The following is a 20683-nucleotide window of genomic DNA, read 5'->3' on the forward strand; positions in this document are numbered from 1 at the left end:
ATCCTGGGATCAACATGGCTACAACAACACTGCATCCATCCTAGCATATGTCCCTATTAGGTAGACCTAAGCAGTGCTTGAGTTTTGTGCTGGTCACCTGGAGAGGAAGGCTGGGCCAATGGTTCCTGGCACTTTGGAGCCCTGGGTTGAGTTCCCTTTTCTGCCACAGACTTCCTGGATGACCTTGGGCAAGTTGCTTTATTTCAAAGGGAGTCAGGTGCCTAAATACCTGCGAGGAGCTGGGCCTTGGTCTCCCGCTGAGCCCTGTGACAGATGGGGATAGATTGCAATGTGTGTGATAGGGCGGGGGCATCGTTCGTACAATGTTGTTATTCATCTCGGGGACAGTATACAGCGGGAGCTTATAACAATCAACTTGCTAGTTTGAAAAACAAAAACCCGCCATCCTCAGCTGCTGCCTCTCCCAAGATGAGACGTTTCTGTGAATGCTAAGAACGAGGACTTTGGGGTGTGTTAATTGACCTGATCCAGCCGCCTGACGCAAAGGGAGTATTATGATTAGCTGGGAGATATTCTGAAGTGGAAGATTGCACGAATCGTGTGTGATCTGAAACTGTTTTTTTCAATGTCTCTAGCTCCTAATTTCATCTTCGTTCAGCACATCAGAAATACAATTTGTCCCACAGTCTGCATTTTCAATAACATCAATTAGCCAGCCCCAGCGAGCGCGATTAGCAAGACATGTCCATAACCTCTGCAAGATTGGAAGGGCTTTGGCTGCTCCTTGTGTCTGCCTTATGGTGCAATTATCTCATTACGAGCATATCCTCCGCCATTAATGTCATTTATTAGTATTTTGCAGAGTTCAGCAGAGAAACTCCACGGAGAGGGGAGTGCGAGCGAGCACTCCACACATAAATCAATTTAAGCCACGATGGAAAATGGATTTTATTCTGAACACTTGGGCTAAATAAAATAAATTGTGCATTAGAGATCCCTAAGACATCCTGTATCCCAGCCCATGGAAAGGAGTTAGGCTGACGTCTGCTCTGAATTACCGTTTGCTGTCAGTGGGAGTAGCTGAGATTAGAATTTGGCACAGAGCCTCCCTTGTTTTAGCTGGTCCTCCTCTTAATCTCCTGTGGTGGTTGATCTCCTGGTCTCAGTCCCTCTGCCTTCAGTTCTGATGTGAGTCGCATAGCAACAGAAAAAATGCCAATTGTGGTTGGAGCTGCGCCCTTCTCTTATTTAACTGATTGGGTGAATACATGAGGAGTCACTCCTTTGCTTAGCCAACTTGGATCTTGGGCTGGGTTTGGTGTGGAGAACAGCCCGTCTCTCTGGATATTTCCCCACTGTAAACCAGGCAGCAGGCATGAAGGGAGAACTTGGTTACATGCCTAGTTTAAAAAACTTAGTGATCCAGGCAGAAAGGGTCCCATGTGACTTTTGTGACCACTCCCGCATAATGACTGCTGAAGAGGCAAATGGACCAGTGCAACAATTCAGACTGAAGTCCGTTTTCCACTGTGGCTTCCATTGATTGATGTGTGTAGCGCATCTTTTTCTTTTTCTCTTCTCCCCCACCCCACATGGAACTCCCCTAATTCACTTCGGATTAAACCGAAAATGAGCTTTTTCTAAATTTTTGGCTAAACCAAAAAGTTGGGGGGGGGGGGGGAAATTACTTCGGCTCAAATGAAATGTTTCCGATTTCAAGTTTTTTATAATATTTTTTTGCATTTAAAAAAAATAAAATTGACGAGAATTTTGAAACACAGTCGTTTCAAACCAAAAAATCGAAACGTCTCATCTTGAAATTGCTGAAATGAAACACTTTGACTTTTTCAGGAATTTTTTTAACATGAAGTATTCAGCAAAACTCACATGAAAGCTACCCAGCTGCCTCAAGACGTGTGGGGGGGGGGAGGGGAAGACAGCCCCAGCGGTAATGGAGGGAGGCAGGGCCGCCCAGAGGATTCAGGGGGCCTGGGGTCTTCGGGGGCAGGGGGTCCCCGCCGCTGAATTGCCGCCGAAGACCCGGCACTTCGGCGGCGGGTCCCGGGATGGAAGGACCCCCCCCGCCGCGGGTCTTCAGGGCACTTCGGTGGCGGGTCCCGGGGCGGAAGGACCCCCCCACCGCGGGTCTTCAGGGCACTTCGGCGGCGGGTCCCGGTGTGGAAGGACCCCCCACCGCGGGTCTTCAGGGCACTTCGATGGAGGGTCCCGGTGTGGAAGGACCCCCCACCGCGGGTCTTCAGGGCACTTCGGCGGCGGGTCCCGGGGCAGAAGGACATCCCTGCCGCGGGTCTTCAGGGCACTTCGGCGGCGGGTCCCGGGGCGGAAGAGTCCCCCGCCGCTGAATTGCCGCCGAATACCTGGAGCGGAAGAAGCTCTGGGGGCCTGGGCCCCGCGAAAGTTTTCCAGGGCCCCCGGAGCGAGTGAATGACCCCTCTCCAGGGGCCCCGAAAAACTCTCATGGGGGCCCCTGCGGGCCCAGGGGCAAATTGCCCCACTTGCCCCCCCCCGGGCGGCCCTGGAGGGAAGGACACCAGATAGCTCTCCCACCCCTTGGAGTCTCTGGCACCCACTGGCCAGCTAGAAGGAGGGGAGCTGATTGACCAGCATTCCCAGCTCCCAGGATTTAACCTGGAGTGGGGGCCACATGGAGACTCTTTTAGTCTATTCCAGCAGCCCCTCTTTATCCCCGACCCTGAGATAGGAATGGGAACCTGGCCTGACCGATGCTGCGGGTCTAGCTGATTACCCGTTTGGGGGACAGGAAGGAATATTTTTTTCCTACGGGCCAATGGGCAGAGGAGTGGGGAGTTTTTTGCCCTCTAACCACAGTGGTTAAGTAGGAACGTGCTTATTACCTAACGGAGGTACTTGGGTTGGGTTGTTAGTTTGTCATCACTCACAGCCGGTTTCCAGTGCCGTTAAAAGGATAAAATGAACAGTTCCCAGAGGTAAACAACCTGGGATTTTGATGATGGGTGTTGGGCTCAGGAATAGGGTGAGTCCTTGTGGCTCTCGTGGGCTGAGATCCTCCCCTTCCGCATCCTCTGTCCCTTTCGCAGGGGAGAGGAGGGTAGGACTCAGAGCAAGCGGAGACCTGGTTTGGGGGGGCAGGCTCAGAAGAGCCTACTCTGAGTTATGGGTTATATGGTAGGAGCCTGTAATCCCCATGCTGGAACCATTAAATCCTTGGTAGAGCAGTGCCTGGGTGATGGGGGGTAGCCTAACCTCCACCATCATACATGTTGGGAATGCCACAGGATCAGCTGTTCTGGTGAGGTTTCTACCATCTCATGAGAACCCACACAGGAGATGGGCCCCTTCTGGCTTTGAAGCTGGTCCCACGGGCAGGTTCCATCCACCCCAGACGAGCTTTATAACACGCCTTACAGTCACAAAACAATGGCTTGTGCCTCCAACCATCATGGGTGGGTGAGTGGGGAAAAGTCTGCTGGAAAGGCAGCCTGCCAGCAAGCACGCAGCAGAGGCAGAAGTTCTGGGAGATGGGGATGCATGAGATGCATGAGCAGATCTTGGGGGAGCTGGGAAGGGGGGCTCGTCGCTGAAGAGGGTTGATGTGGTCAAAGTGGAGGAGAAGAGAAGACGGGTGTTGGCGAAGACTTGCACATCTGTGAAGCCTGTGGGACATCTGACTGAGATGGGCCTGCGGTAGAATTCCCTGCTTCTTGCCTTCTCCCCTTTGAGTCTCTTCCTCCCTCTTTCCTTATCCAGAACATGCCCCTTCCCCTGGATCCCTGGAGATGGAGAGAAGGGCGACCTTGGTGGAGGAGGGAAATCCCAGGAGCCCAGTGGAGGGAAATCAGGAGAGAAGTCCTCATTGGTGGCTGTCTCTGTCTCTTCATATCCCATGCTCTCGGAGGTTCTCTTGCCAGTCGCTGGGCCCTAAGGGAAAAGGGGTGTGATGCTCCCACTCCACAATAGGTAGGGGGGATAAGTCATCATGGGACGCATTGCTAGCGGGTGTCCAGCAGGTGGAATTACAGGCAGAAAAGCCATCAGGCTGGCCCATCAAGGCAGCATAGTGAGCTTTGGGTGCTAACTCCCAGGAGGCTCTTCCGAGGCCATCTCCAAGGGGGGAACCATCGCTGCTGAAGGGATAGGGGTTAGGACAAAGCACGGAAGCCGAGAATGGGACAAACTGCAGCAGGGGTACCATTTCAAATTGGAGGTGGGGGGGCATTTCAGATTGGCCCCCCACCTGGGGCAACAGGGCTCAGGCAAGCTCAGTCCCCCAGAAAAAGATCATCCTCGTCGACGTCACGGTCTCCTTTGAGAACAGGACTCCGGCATTCTGCGAAGCCCGAGCTTGTAAGCTGGAAAAGTACGCCCCCCTGGCTGACACCCTGAGAGCGAAGGGCTATGAGGTGCAGATGGACGCCCTGATTGTCGGAGCCCTGGGCGCCTGGGACCCCTGCAACGAGCGTGTGCTGCGGACCTGCGGGATCGGTCGACGCTATGCACGTCTCATGCGGCGCCTCATGGTCTCAGACGCCATCCAATGGTCCAGGGACATCTACATCGAGCACATCACCGGCCACTGACAGTATCAGGAGGCGTGAGCCAGAGTAACATCGTTCTCCCACTATGAGAAAGGGACCAAGTGACCTTCTCCGTTGGATCATATGAACTGGAACCATAAACTCCCTAAACATTAAATCTCACCAAATGAGAGTCAATCCATCCTCATCATCATATCCACTCATTATACTCCACACCCGAACACAACCACTCTATGAACTTCATACCCTCATATCTCAATGTCTGTACTTTGACCCATCAACCTTTTACCCCCAATCGGAGATATTGCAGATTATGTATTCCTCATGCCACCTGATCTTAAATCAAATTTTGCACCCTCGATAATCTGTATGTTATTCCCTGATAACCAGAAACTTCTATGCTCAAACTCTGTTCACTTTTTTTTTTAACATCATCTTAATAAAATTTTTAAATCTGTTCTTATAAGGGGGTCACGGTGGAATGAAGTTTCAGACCCCCTGATTTAGGCTACTTACTTTTTGTAGTTCATCAAGCTTGAAATAGATCATCTAACTTTTGGAAACCTCCTACTAGGGCAAGGCCCTGTGAGTTTATACTGCACCTGCCTGGGGCTCTCGGGGTGTTACCCTGCTACAAATAATAGACTAGCAATTGACTTTAAACAGGAGTGAAACTGACACTTTCAAGTCACACGTCTGTTTAAAGGCTAGTTACTTTCCAGACGGCTCTTAAACACAACACTACAGTGACTGAGTGGCAGTTCTCACAGGAGAATATTTAAAATGTGGATTCTTCTTGGTGGTTGGTTTTAAAGTTGAGAAAAAAATCGAGTCTTCTGAGGTTTCTCCGGGCCACGGCAAGCAGGAAAATAAAATAAACAGGCACAGGAGCTTTGAGCAACTCTTCCTCTTGAAAAAAAAGCCAGAGGGTCAAATCTTCCAGACCTTAATCAGGTAAAACTTCTATTGGCATCAGCACCTCTGCGCATAGACATTAACATGTGCTCAATAACGATACACTTCATACTTAAATATCTGAGCCGTCTTCTCCAGGGTTACAGCTCTTCTCCGCATTGGCTCAGGGACTACAATTTACTGGCATGTTCTGAACAGTGCTGAGCACACAGATGGTGCCCAGTGAATAACACAAATCATGACAATAATCACTGACTTTATGGACTCTGTGGATGCAATTTCTGTTCTTCATGCTGGAATTGGCCGGAATATAGCGGAAGCCCTAAGAATTGGAGGCATAAACACATCTGATACTTATATGACACTTCCTCGTTCCTTCCTCTTCTCAAACTCAGAACAAAAAACGATCAAACAAGATGGTTGTCAGTTAAAAGATAAAATTTCACAGCAGCCATTGCTCTACAGCCCAGCCTGGGGCAGAACCTGCCACCTCTTGGGGGTTCCGTGATCTCCTGTCATCCAGGGCCAGCTCCAGCATTTCTGCCGCCCCAAGCGCAAAAAAAAAAAAAAAGTCGCGATCACGTTCGGCGGCGACAATTGGAAAAAAAAAAAACGCGATCGGCAGCGGCAGTTCAGCGGCAGGTCCTTCGCTCCTTAGTCTGCGTGTGACTCAGTGCCTCATCTGTGCAATGGGGATAAAGCGCTGGTGTTAGAGGGACTGTGAGGAGAAATAGGTTAGATATTGTGAGGCACTCAGATATAACAGTGATGGAGCCACCGAAGTACCCCAGGTAGAATGGGAAATCCCACTACTATCCCTTCCCTTGGTTTTGGCCCCTTCTTTTCACCTACCCCCTCACATCTCCCTCTTTTCTGAATGTAACCTTGGCTCAGAGGGCTTGCTGTATTTCTTCTGAGTCCCCTGCATTCTCTCTTCAAACCTCCAGTGCAGAGGGATTCCTGTTTTATAGGTTCAACTAAGGACTTCCAGATCCTTTAATTTAATTACCAGTCCTTTCTTATCTCAATTCCCCTCCTCTGTTTGTAAACAACATGCAGACTCTTTGCCCCAGGGGCACCTCTCTGGAGAACTCATATTCCACACTCAGGGTCTGCTCTAGAAGTGCTATATTGGCACAGCTGCGCCACTGTAACGCGTCTGGTGAGACTCTGGGAGAGTGCTCTTCCATCAACACAATTACTCTACCTCTGCGAGAGGAGGAAGCTATGTCAGAAGGAGAGCTTCTCCCACACACCATGACACCTCTACCCCTCCAGCCCCACCTTGGTCCCTGCCCTGCTCTGCAGTTGGATTGGTGGTGGCAGGGCCTCCTCTCCCAGAAAGCCAGGGGCAGTAGCACAGGGCCCTCTTCTTTCTTCTGGGAGTGGCAGCAGGGCCCCCACTCACTTGGGCACAGCAGTGTCAGGGTGCCCCCACTGCTTCCCTGGTAGCCAGGATGTCTCTGCTTGGATGGTGGAGCCAGGCTGGAAGTCCTCTTCACCTCTTGCTGCTCAGAGTCTCCTGCTGGGGAGAGTCTGATATCAGGGCCCCCAGAACAGTGAGTGAAGCTGGGAGTTAACACCCCATTGAGATACATAGAGCAGTTCCCTCTCTGAGTGATTGTTTCAGGCTCTCTGCAGATTCAGGTGGAGGTTGCTGCTTTGGGTGCACTCAGGTCACAATTTCAGTCTTTTCTTCCCAACCACGAGGACTAGAACTTTTGTTTAAATGAAAGTCGAGGTTCTGATGGAACCCCATGACTCCAAGAGCAGGAGTCCAAGGCACAGGTCTACAGTGCCTGTGCCTTCATGCAGCCCTGGATCTCACAGACCCTTCCAGCCAGAATCATGATCAGGGGACAAAAACAGGAGCAACTTGGTCCTTTCCCGCTATTCCCATCTGGTTGTGTGTATGTATCTGTGAGAGATTTTCTCGGGCATATACTGGCACTAGCATTAGTTCCATCATATGCCTGGTGAATGTAATGGGTCTCTTCCTGGGCAGTTACAAGTAGCCAGATGGTACCTCTGTGATTGGAGCTATGGTAAAGTTATGCGCAGGCAAAGGGTGGTGATTACTAGAATAACTCCCACCAGGGCCATTCTCCTCTCACTGTGGAAGGATCGAAAAGAAAATGGCTGTAATTCATGTTTTAGGTTGGTGGTTTCCTGGTCCATCTCTGCAAAGCGAACCAGGTGTGAGCTTCGCATTGTTTATTGCCTGACTCTGGAGCACTGGCAGTGCGCTCTGATCTGTACAAGGCAGGATATAAATTCAATTTCCCAAAGAGCTTTCAGTGGATGTACGCAACTGTACCATGGTATCAATGTTACGTGATTGGGCCACAGTTCAAATATTCTGTTTCTCTCTATTTTGTCCTTCTTTCCGGGCTTTTCCTTTACTAGTTGCTCACTTGGTACAAGTTAGGGTGGGAATAAAAAGTCTTTCAACCTACCAACTATGCCAAGCCAGCCCCATTGCTGTTTGGGGATTTAACTTTCCCATCTTGGCTCTGCTTTCATCTCAGCAATGAGGTCCGCGTTGTGACAGCATTACTCACAGCGAGTAGTACCTTATTCTCAGTATTTATTATTACTGCAAGTATCGCCTAGAGACCCCATTGTGCAGATGCTACACATATGCATATAACAAAGAGCTTCCAATCTAAATACACAAGAGAGACATGGGAGCGGGGGAAAGGAAGTGTCGTTGCATTTTACAGATGAGCATCTGAGGCAAAGCGAGATTAAGGCTCAGAAGTTCAAAGGTATTTAGGCACCTAACTCCCAATGGTGAGAGAGACCAGGCCGAGGTCCTAGTGTGAATCTGTGGCAAAACTAGGAATTGAATCCAAATCACGTGTGTCCTGGTCCAGTGCCTTAAATGCAAGACCATCTTCCTTCCATTCATTTCAGAGGGACTGTTTTCCTCTGGGTAAGATACTACTCAGCATGGGAAAGGGTGGAAGGAACAAGGCCCTAAAAGAGTATGAGAATGTCTCACCTGAAAATGACCCAGAGAATGAATACACTTGGCCAGATCCTCAGCTGATGTAAATGGTGTCCCTCCATTGAAGTCAATGGCTCTGGACCTGCTTAGACCAGCTGAGCGCCAGGACCAGTCTATGTAAAAGTGACACTGTGAGGTCCAACTTGCCCAGAATTTCCAGTTCTGTAAACACAAGTCGTGATGGCGCACCGCTCTCAAGCATGCCCCCTTGTGGCACGGTGTGGACCTGCAGTCTCACTGCCCTCTTTCGCTTCCGATTGCTGTCTTGTCGGGACTGATTCCCAGACTGGAGTGCTCAGGCCAAGATTCCCCCCTTTGTTGAGCTTATTTATTAGCTCTTGTACAGAGCACAAACTCTTTGGCCCCCCATGTCCACCCCCGCCTCTGGGTACTAATTCCGGAGCCCCATAGCCTCCTCCTGCACCCATGTGATAATTCCAGTAGGCATATCCTCTTTGTATTCAGCACAGCTCTCCTCCTGGGACCTGGGCACTATATGCCAGACAAGCTCCTTCTCTTAGGACCAGGAGACCCACAACACTCCCCCTGGACCTGTGTTAAGAATTCAATCCTTCCGGCCCTGCCCTGGAACAACTCCACAGGCAGCAATCCCAATCCTCCCCTGACCCCATGTCCCTGGGAGTTCATCTCCTGGGGACCCTGCTCTCTCTAGAAGCACACCCCACCAATTTAGCTCTGGTAGCTTTTTCTCAGGCCCACGTGCTCGTTAGCCAGTTCGCCATGAACCAGCCACCTAGACAGTTAATTACTTACAGGCAGGACTGCCCAGGCAGGAGGAAAAAAGGGGTGATTTCCCCCGGCTCCCATTTGAGAGGGCCGGGTCAAACCTGAATGGTGTTGTGACCCCAGGTGTCAGGTCACAATGCTCACAGCAGAAAGCTGGGCCCTGCCCCATGGGACTCCTTTAAGGCCAGAAGGGACCATCATGATCATCTTGTCTGATGTCCTGCACATCGCAAGCTACAGAACGTCACCCGCCCGCTCCTGTAACAGACCCCTGACCTCTAGCTGAGTTCCTGAACTCCTCAAATCATCATTTAAAAACTTCAAGTGACAGAGAATCCCCCATTTACACTAGTTTAAACCAGCAAGTGACCCCTGCCCCATGCTGCAGAGGAAGGCGAAAACCTCCCAGGGTCTCTGCCACTCGGAACTGGGGGGAAATTCCTTCCTGACCCCAAATATGGTGACCAGTTAGACCCTGAGCATGTGGGTGAGACCCAGCAGCCAGACACCTGTGAAAGAATTCTCTGTAGTAACTCAGAGTCCTCCCCATCTAGTGTCCCATCTCCGGCCATTGGGGATATTTGCCAATTGCAGCCCTGGATGGGCCATATGCCATTGTAGGCAACCTCATCATACCATCCCCTCCATAAACTTCTCAAGATCAGTCTTGACACCGTGTAGGTTTTTTGCCCCCGCAACCTCCCTTGGGAGGCAGTTCCAGGAGTCAAATCACCACTCTGGGGAGAATACACTGTGGGCTCACTCTCCAGCTCCCTCACCCCAGCCTCCTCTCAGTGGTAATCTTGTTGGAAGGTTGAGGGGGCCTCAGTTTCAGATTGTGCCCCCCTCCCCCCCAAACAAAACAAAAAAACCTTGTGCAATCCTGATTACAGTTGGCCTGAAATGAGCTCATCTCCATGAATAAGCCCATCATGGGTAGACGGGGGGATGTAGCTCAGTGGTTTGAGTATTGGCCTGCTAAACCCAGGATTGTGAGCTCAATCCTTGAGGGGACCTCTTAGGGATCTGGGGCAAAATCAGTACTTGGTCCTGCTAGTGGGGGCTGGAGGCTGGACTTGATGACCTTTCAAGGTTCCCTTCTAGTTCTATGAGATAGGTATATCTCCATGAAATTTAAAGGGACCAGTCATCCCATGATGTAAGCTTCTACACTACATTAAAATAAGCTTAAACATGATGAGCTTCTTTTGTACAAACCCACAATACCACTGTACTCTGCAATGCAACGATTGCCTTCATAATCAATTATTTTTAACCTGGGTATCCTTTTGAAACAGGCCTAGGAGAATAAATGGTGACAGTTTCTATGTACAATCAACAACCTGACCCAGCTCACTTCGGTATTATTTAGGTCGCCCAGCGGCATTTCTCTGTCTTGGGGCTAAGTATCAGCTGGTGATATTCCCTGTTAGCTCTCACTTTCTGTATCTCTTGGGGCTAAGGGTCCTTGGCTTCTCCCCTGGCGATGGCCCCATTATATAGGTTTTAATTTCTCATAAAAAAAGTGACCTGTTCCTGGATGCCCGTCACTAAGTTCTCTATTGACTTTCCCTCCTGCTCTATCACAGTAAACTCTCCTTCCCCTCTGTCCCAGACTAAAGGGATTTTTTGCTGCTTCCATCTATTTTCCCCAGCATGCTGGGCTAACTCAAGGAAAGTCTCCCAAATAGTCCTGGATTTCAGGTTTCCATTATTCTACTCAAGCTTCACTTTCCAAGGGAGACATAGAGCTAGTGACTTTTCTGTCGCCAGCTGTGAAGCCGCCATCTTGGCCAAGGTCAGGGATTAGAGCTGGGTGAAGAACTGATGTCGAGTTCCCTGGCCATTCTGAAAGAGCAAAAAGAAAAATTCGGTTCAGGCTGAACTGAAAGTAACATTTTTTGATTTTTTTTTTTCAGCAAACCAAAAAGTCGATTGACCCGAAAGGAAATGTTTCATTTGGTTTGAGAGTCTTTACATGATTTTAATTTAAAAAAAAATTGAAGTCAATTTTGAAATGAAAAGTCAGAAAAATTGAAAAGTTTAAAAATGTCAAACTAAAAAGTTTCTGTTTTAAAGATTTTTTAAAAGGTCTTCAGCTGAAGCAGTTCAGAAATTTGACATGAATTCACACAGTGTTTTGGTTTTGGTGGTGGAGAAAGTTGCAACCAAAAAATTTCACTCAGCTCTATTGGAGATGAAACCAGGGACCTTTAGAGGTGACCCACCAGCTTCTAGAACTTTAGCTAAAGGTCTATGCCCCATAGCTGTCAGAAATAGAAGAAAGTCAGATAAAGGCGAAGAGAATGATTAGGGGACCTTGGAAAACTTTCATATTAAGAGAGAATGAAAGGACTGGGATTGTTACTGGAGACTTGTAAAAGGGAACATGATAAAAGTATATGAACTAATGCTTGGACTTGAGATGGAAGATAGGGAACTTCTGTTCTGCCTGTCTCGTGCCACAACAACAGGGGGAAGTTCAATGAAAAAAGGTTGCAATTTCATAACCGATAAAAGGAAATACTTTTTCATACAATGTGTAATTAGACTGTGGAACACACTGCCACAAGATGATGTGGAGGCGAAGAAGTTAACAAGGTTCAAAGTGGGAGTGGATGCTTATATGGGTAACAAGACTATCCAGGGTTATAACAGTTAATGTTAAAAATACTATCAGAAAGGAGCTAAAATCTCATGTTTCAGGGCTCGAACCTATCTCTAACTAGCAGGGGTTAGGATGAGACCGTCATCTGAGGACAGATAATCCTACATGTGCCTACTGTGGGGTTTCTTGCAATTTCCTCTGATGCATCGGGTGTTGGCCATTGTCAGAGACAAGATACTGGACTAACTGTACCTTAGATCTGATCCACTCTGGCAGTTCCCAACTCCAGTGCAACTCTGTCAGAGCAGCAATTCCCTTTTGAAGACAGGTATGTCACATTCTCCAAGAAAAAATAACCCCCAATAAAACAGTCAGAATCAATCCATCGAGAGCCAGTTCAAGATGGATTAGTCTGAGGCAGAGCAGAGGAAATCCAACCTATCAAGGTAGTTTTGTGGCTCCCATTACTAGCGTAGCTGAGCTCTTCACAAACACTAATTATTTTATCCTCCAAACTTTCATATGGAGAGAGAACAAAAGGATTGAGATTGTTTACCTCCGTCCTGGGACCAGTGACTAGGGTTACCATCTGTACAGGTTTCCCCGGACATGTCCGGCTTTTTCAGCTTTAAATGGCCGTCTGGGGGGGGGGGGGGGGGTTCTAATATGGTAGAAATGTCCAGGATTTCCCCCTTCCCTCATGCAGAGTGCGGCAGGGCTGATTGGACGGCTGGGCCTGATTGAAAGCCACTCGCAGCCACTAGGGCCTCGAGCAGCCAGAGTCCCTCCCCCGCTCCCTCCTCCCCCGCAGAGCAGCGCCACAGTGTTTTGCTGCACGTGGAGCTCGCAGCTCTCCCTCGGCCTGGTGGGGGGGGGGGGCAGGCAAGGGACAGGGAACGGGGGGTTAGATTGGTCGGGGGTTCTGGGGGGGCTGTCAGGAGAAGGGGGTGTAGAGAGCGGTTGGGGCAGGTGAGGGACAGGGAACAGGGGGGGTTAGATTGGTCGGGGGTTCTGGGGGGGCTGTCAGGAGAAGGGGGTGTAGAGAGCGGTTGGGGCAGGCAGGGGACAGGGAACGGGGGGTTAGATTGGATGGGGGTTTGGGGGGGCTGTCAGGAGAAGGGGGTGTAGAGAGTGGTTGGGGCAGGCAAGGGACAGGGAACTGGGGGTTAGATTGGTTGGCGGTTCTGGGGGGGCTGTCAGGAGAAGGGGGTGTAGAGAGCGGTTGGGGCAGGCAAGGGACAGGGAACGGGGGGCGTTAGATTGGTTGGCGGTTCTGGGGGGGCTGTCAGGAGAAGGGGGTGTAGAGAGCGGTTGGGGCAGGCAAGGGACAGGGAACGGGGTGGTTAGATTGGTCGGGGGTTCTGGGGGGGCTGTCAGGAGAAGGGGGTGTAGAGAGCGGTTGGGGCAGGCAAGGCACAGGGAATGGGGGGGTTAGATTGGTCGGGGGTTCTGGTTGGGGCTTTCAGGACAAGGGAGTGTAGAGAGCGGTTGGGGCAGTTAAGGGACAGGGAACAGGGGGCGTTAGATTGGTCGGGGGTTCTGGGGAAGCTGTCAGGAGAAGGGGGTGTAGAGAGCGGTTGGGGCAGGCAAGGGACAGGGAACGGGGGGTTAGATTGGTCGGGTTCTGGGGGGGGCTGTCAGGAGAAGGGGGTGTAGAGAGCGGTTGGGGCAGGCAAGGGACAGGGAATGGGGGGGTTAGGTTGGTCGGGTTCTGGGGGGGCTGTCAGGAGAAGGTGGTGTAGAGAGCGGTTGGGGCAGGCAAGGGACAGGGAACAGGGGGTTAGATTGGTCGGGGGTTCTGGGGGGGCTGTCAGGAGAAGGGGGTGTAGAGAGCGGTTGGGGCAGTTAAGGGACAGGGAACAGGGGGAGTTAGATTGGTCGGGGGTTCTGGGGGGGGGCTGTCAGGAGAAGGGGGTGTAGAGAGCGGTTGGGGCAGGCAAGGGACAGGGAACAGGGGGTTAGATTGGTCGGGGGTTCTGGGGGGGCTGTCAGGAGAAGGGGGTGTAGAGAGCGGTTGGGACAGGCAAGGGACAGGGAACGGGAGGGTTAGATTGGTCGGGGGTTCTGGGGGGGCTGTCAGGAGAAGGGGGTGTAGAGAGCGGTTGGGACAGGCAAGGGACAGGGAACGGGGGGTTAGATTGGTCGGGGGTTCTGGGGGGGCTGTCAGGAGAAGGGGGTGTAGAGAGCGGTTGGGACAGGCAAGGGACAGGGAACGGGAGGGTTAGATTGGTCAGGGGTTGTGGGGGGGCTTTCAGGAGAAGGGGGTGTAGAGAGCGGTTGGGGCAGGCAAGGGACAGGGAACGGGGGGTTAGATAGGGGGTGGGGTCCTGGGGCAGTTATGGTGGGGGGGTCTCAGGAGAGGGCAATCAGGGTACAGGTAGGGGGATTCTGAGGGGATGGGAAGTGGGAGGGGGCAGGGCTAGAGCAGCACCCCATGTCCTCTTTTTTGATTGTTGAAATATGGTAACCCTAGCAGTGACTCTGACAAAGATTTGCAGGTCATGGTGGATAATCAGCTGAACATGAGCGCCCAGTGCAATGGTGTGACCGAAAGGGCTAATGCGATTCTGGGCTGCATAAACAGGGGAATCTCGAGTAGCAGCAGAGAAGTTGTTTTACCTCTGTATCTGGCACTGGTGCGACGGCCGCTGGAATGCTGCGTCCAGTTCTGGGGTGAACAATTCAAGAAGGATGTTGATACATTGGAGAGGGTTCAGAGAAGAGCCACGCGAACGACTGAAGGATTAGAAAGCATAGATCGTAGGGAAAGACTCAAGGAGCTCGACCTATTTAGTTTAACAAAGAGAAGGTTAAGGGGTGAGTTGCTCACAGTCTCTCAGTACCTATATGGGGAAGAGAAATTTGATAATAGAGACAAAGGTCTAACAAGATCCAATGGCTGGAAGTTGAAGCTGGACAAATTCAGACTGGAAATAAGGTGTAAATTTTTTAATAGTGAGGGTAATCAACCATTCGAACAATTCACCAAGGCTCAAAGTGGATTCTTCATCTTTAAATCCCTCTATGAGGTGGGGCAGTATTATGGTCCCCCTTTACAGACGTAACGGGAACATTAAGAGCCAGACTTTGATAGCCTTACACATATTGACCTAAAATTTCAGCCCGGCAGCCGGGGTCCTATTGGAGTTAATGGGTCTCCTCATGGAATAAGGTGCTGTTCCCCACATGTAAGGATATTCGAACTTGCCCCAATGTGACTTGCCCCTGATCTCACCGGAAGTCTGTGGCAGCAGCAAGCATTGAATCCAGATATCCTGAATCCCAGGCAGGTGACTTAATCCCAAGACCATCCTTCCCCATATCTGAGAAAGATTCTAGAATATGAAAAAGGCTCTGGGTCACATGAATCCTTGCTGTAACCCTATTGACTTCAATGGCGTTGCAGGTGGGATGAATTTGGCCCTGTTTGTTTACACACGCTGCATAATTACTGCAGGAAGCTTAGTGTATCAGAGCAGAATTATCAAAGCCACCTTGGACACAACCATATGGCAGAGGCTGGAAGATTAGCATGTTCCAGTCCTTGTTTGCTGGCTGTCAGCCTGTCTCCCTTCCCAGAGAATGCACTCTCCTCCCAGCTTCAGAGTCTGGCCTGATTACAAAGCCCAATTCTATGTGGCAGATTATTATGGGAATCTTAAAGGGCAGCACGCCAGTTTTTCATGCAATATATTTTCTGGAAGCACCTCCTCTTTGATACTGTCATTGCCCAGATACGCACGTCTCCATGTTCTTTCTGTGTTTCCATCTCCTGCTCCAGATATGGCTCCCTCGGTGGGGACCTCATGAACAGGTGGGGCCAGATCTCCAGAGGGGGGTGTAAATCAGTGTCACTGCATTGAAGCCAACAGAGACAGCTGATTTACACCAGCTCAGAATCTGGCCCGTCGTTTTGTGACCACTCTATTGGTCGGCTCCACCAAAGGTCTGTCCGCAAACTCATTTCTTCAGGGCTGGCGGAGAGCAATGTGGCATGCTGCAGACAGCATCCGGCAGCAATGGGTGTGACAGCCACCATCTGGCTGCAAAGCCAGGGAACAAAAGGGGGAAGGCTGGCCAGAGCTGCCTGCTGTACTCCATCTCTCAACAAGGGGCCTGTCTGGGCACGGTGGGGGCGTGAGCATGTACCCTATGCACTGGCGAGCGTTGGCAGGGTGCACCTGCCATGCTGCTTTAAAAGAGTAGCAACCCCAGTGCCAAGCAAATCCTGGGTTAAATCCTCAGCTGGGGTAAATCAGCCTAGCTTCACCGAGGCCCTGCTGATTTGTTCCAGCTGGGAATCCAACCCATCAGGCCTGGCATTGGTGTAATGCTTTCCTCCACCACACCGCTTGCTCTCCCTAGGCTCGCAAAAGCCAAGACGTAGCTGGTCGTGTTTTCCTTCTCCCAGGGAGAAGAGCCTTCACATACAGACCACTTCCAGTCACAGACATGCACTGAGTTTGTCAGGACTTAACTAGACGAAAGGACAAGCAGACAACATCAGCTGTAAGAAGGGCACCGTTACGGGCTAGATCTTCAGCTGCCGTAAAGCCGTTTAGCCCTCGTGGCTTCCATGGTGAAGCTATGTTGATTCATACCAGCTGAGAATCTGCACTTAAAGTCATAAGCAGATGAACTAAAGTATCATCAACCCCAAGTGTTCAAAAATTCACCTTGCAGCCGCTCTCACTAGAGGATCAAAATGAGATCAGCTGACACAGATTTGTATCGAATGCTGCCCAACCTTCCCTGCTCAACCTTAATTCTGGCATTTCCTAACTGCTGAGCGCTTGGCTTTGCAACCTTAGGATTCCTTTAATGGAATTTTTTGGATGTTATATATATTCTGTTTCCTTGAACTGGCCAGGCAAATCATATTGGCCATGTTTTTCAAGAGCGCTTTCCAGGAATAGCCTGCTGTTGAAAGCACACTGCCAAAGGATAACGTTGTCCTGTAGCCCGTATGCAACATTTGCCGAAAGGCTTGGAGAAGGCAGGAAGTCAGGTGGGAAGTTACATGCCGATGGGATATTTTAAGGGAAGGTTTCTTCTCACGTTGCAAGCTTTCTGAGAAGACAATCTGGAGAAGCCTGAGCAGGACAAGTGCCTCTTGCACAGCGCGATACGACTGGCAGGCTGGAGGGAAGCACAGTTTGGCTGGCAGCCAAAGGCAGTTTGCTGCTTAAAAGAAATGAAAGAGAAAGGATGCAGCAGGGGAGGATGAGGATGAAAAAGGGAGGGAAAATGTGTGTCTATTATTACGACCCGCTTGGGAAAAGAGACAGCAATGGAGTCAGCGGAAAGTCAATGAGTTTCACTTTTGCCCTGGGTCCATGCGCTCCATCAGCACCTCTGGAGGCTCAGAGAACTTCACTGTTTGTCTCCTGCCTACGCTGCATCACCTAGATCCAGAGCTCACTGAAATCAATGGAATCACTTCCATGCACTTTAAATCGGGCCCCAAGTCGTCCTGTCACGGGGACCCCAGGCAGGTGATGTATGTGTAACTCATGTTACACCGTGCCGTTCTGTCACCCTCTAGTGGCTGGACCACATCTGGCTTCTGAGTTTGCTACTGCTTTTGAGCCAGGTCTTTTAGTTCAGGAAAACTCTTTTGCGGCCCAGCCACCAGAGGGGGGCAGAGAGCCAAGCTGTGTAAGCACGAGTTACACATGGACCTGCAGTTCCCTCCAGAATTTCTCACCACAACTCCTCCAGGGAGGAGCCAATATTAAGTGCTCCCAGAATCAGTGTGCGCTGTCATCCCCCGCGGGTCTGATTGAGAGCCGGAACTGCAGAACACGGAGCCTCTATACAGAAGCACACGGTGCTGCTCCTGGAGCATTGGCCCGGACCCAGCAAATTATTTTTCTAATTAGATTTCTAATATCAGCTTCCTCTTCCAGTTTCAATTTGCCAGCCCCGGGGTGGAGGAAGGTGACTCCTTGATTGCAACCACACTGTTTGGGTTGCGGGGGCGCAGCTGCCCTTAACGGGGTAATACACTCCTTCCCACCATCCCGGCCACATATCTCAGGTTCACATTTATTACAAAAAGGAAACTTAATATAAAAATTCTCCATCCCAGAACCAAAGCATCAGCACTTTCGCTCAGCTCTCTAACATTTCTCTGTGTCACGCACAAACGACAGCTTACCTTTTACCCGTCTTGCATTCCTTGGGCACCCAAAATTTCTGAGAAGGTTGACAGGAGTTTAGACATTCAATGAACACAAGAGCTAGAGCACCGTTGAATATGTCGCTTGTGTGACAGTCGTCAAAACAGTGCTGTTCAAATTGCCTGTTAGAAGAATTGTAAGTGTTGTGACTGGTATATTTCCTCATGTTGTTTACTGATGGCTTGTTTCTTTGTGGCTATACCTACTTAAAAGCAACAAAAAAGGCTTTTTTTAAAAAAAGAGGAAAAAATATCTTTTTTGCTCATTGTTTTCCAACTGTGTTTTGTGCCCAGCTCAATATAAAGTGGTGTTTAAAAGTGTATTTGATATGAATGCTTTCTGGATTGTGAAACAATTGTTCTTGGAGGAAAACCTGTTTTCAAAGAACAAACATTTCTGCATGTAAAAATCCCATAAATAAACCTCTCCAGCACATTCCTTTCGTAAGTGAAGACTTAATCCAAAGCCCACTGACACCAGTGAATGTCTTTCCACTGAAGAAATTCAACAGTTAAGCAACATTAACTTGGCCACATTCTAAGTGTGTATTTAGCAACGTGCACAGTTATGCAAAACTAGAGCTTCTTGAAAAATTTTGGATGGAACAGTTTTCCATCTGTGTGACAGGGTGTACTGGGCCCTCTAAGCCCCCCTGCTTGAGGCCTCACAGACCTACCACACCCCACCTCAAAAAAGGAGCAGTGAAGGTGAGTCCTCCAGCCCTGCCTAGAGAGGCTGCAGGGAAGCAGCCAATCAGAGCCCAGCAGGCCCAGTTAAAAGGCGCTGCAGGGCCTGAACAGATCAGTTCCTGGAGGGGAGCAGAGGAGCAAGGAAAGTGCTCTTTGCTGGAGTTTAAGGGAGTGCCAGAAGGCGGGTGCTGGTGAGAGTGGCATTCCATGAGGAAGAACTTCAGCCCTGAGAGAGGGGTGAAGAGGAAGGGGCTATGTGGGAACTGGCCCAGGGAATACAGCTGCAACTATTACAGGAAGCAGCGCAGGGCTGCTATGTGTTGAGTCCATGGATCGGGACCCGGAGTAGTGGGTGGGCCTGGGTCTTCCCACCAGCCACTGGCAGAGTGGCCTAAGCCCTGAGGAGGAGACAAGGTTTGTTTAGAGGCCCAAGTGGAGGGCAGGACTTGAAGAGTCTCCAGGGAGGAAGCCCTGCGGGCACTGTGCTATACCAAGGCAGACGTGCACTTAAAGCTAGCGCAGAAGGGGATGAGGACTGAGCTCAGAGATCGAGTTAAAGACATTACCGAGGGCACAGGGACAGGCCCTGTTGGACCTTTTACCCCCCCAAAGGGGTTAATTCCTCCATTTTAGATGTTGTGTGACTTAGCCAGAGGGCTAAGCCACTGAAGACCAACATGATGAGGGCACAAGCCAACGGGGAGTGCCAGGCAAAGTAGAGAGTGCAGGTTCGCACCCGCCAACAAAAGGCCCTCACAAGAGGTGAGCGCACCCCATCACAATCGGAAAATGCTGTTTTGTCAAAATCAACATGTTTTGTGGGAACACATCGAAACATATCATTTTGATACGGTCAAAATGTTTTGTGTTGATTTCATCATGTCACTCCAACTTTCTCATTTCAATGTTTGTATTATATTCGAAATTAGTATAGAATAGAATATAGTCAAAAGGAAACTTTTTAACTTGGTCAGAGCAAAATGCTACAGAAAGGTTAAGATTTTTTCCAAAACAAAATTGTGGTTTCATGAAAAATTTCAAGGTTTCTCCTTTTCATCCAGAATCAGCATGAAAACAAATGTTGAGATTTCAAAATTTTTCACGGCTGGAAATTCCATTTTTCAGCCAGCTCTATGCAAAATACTATCTGTGTTACATGTGCAATGGGTCAAAATGTTGTGGGAATGAATCTTAAATTTAGACTTTTCTTTGTGCATTTAAAGTCAGATCCCCAGCACTGCATTAATCCAGCTTCTCCATCTATTTTGTTAAAAAGGGCACAGCCATCAGAAATTGGCAATCTAACGCTAGGAAGACCTTGCCTTGTCATTATGTGAACCCACTGAAGCAAGAGTGACTTTCCATTATCTAGAGTGGTGCCTTCGAAGTACTGCATGTACTATGTGTGATCAATAGTGTTTATATCTAGTGTGGTTTCTTCTGGCTGGCTTGCTCTGGAGGTGTCGCACATAAGAAATGAAAACAATTGACTACCAGCAGAAACTAAAGGTCTAGTGAACTCTGTTTTAAAGGCCAACTTATGGCATTCGAAGTACATAAGCTTTCCAGCTGACTTCAAAGGCAGTAGCACATACATGTTTAAAGGAAGAATTTGGACTTAAAGGGATCCCAACAGCAAGCAATCTAGTCAACTTTCAATGACCAGGAGTCATACAGTTGCTTCATCTGCCCTTGGGTCCCTATGTCAGTTTTTATGGTTCAGCAATCACAGTTTAATATTGCTCCAGAAACATTTTTCTCTCCCCTTTCTGTGTGCGCAAGATCCACATAAACAAGTGGGAAACTGTCCCCACAGCTACTTGCACGTGTGATTCACTTTGCTCACAGGGGCAGTCCAACTGTAGTCACCTGATGGGCCTGTTTCTCCTAAGAAGCAGGAGCAGCTCTGTGTACACCAGTGTGAATGCCGCTTCGGTGAGAGGAGGGGCAGCCTGGGTAAATGTGAGCAATGTGAAGTGCTCGTGACGATGTTTGCAGGACCGGGGCCTATCTGACTCCAGGGGGAGAGAGTG

This window comes from Malaclemys terrapin, chromosome 6, assembly GCF_027887155.1.
Source record: "Malaclemys terrapin pileata isolate rMalTer1 chromosome 6, rMalTer1.hap1, whole genome shotgun sequence".
In the NCBI taxonomy this organism is placed as follows: domain Eukaryota; kingdom Metazoa; phylum Chordata; order Testudines; family Emydidae; genus Malaclemys; species Malaclemys terrapin.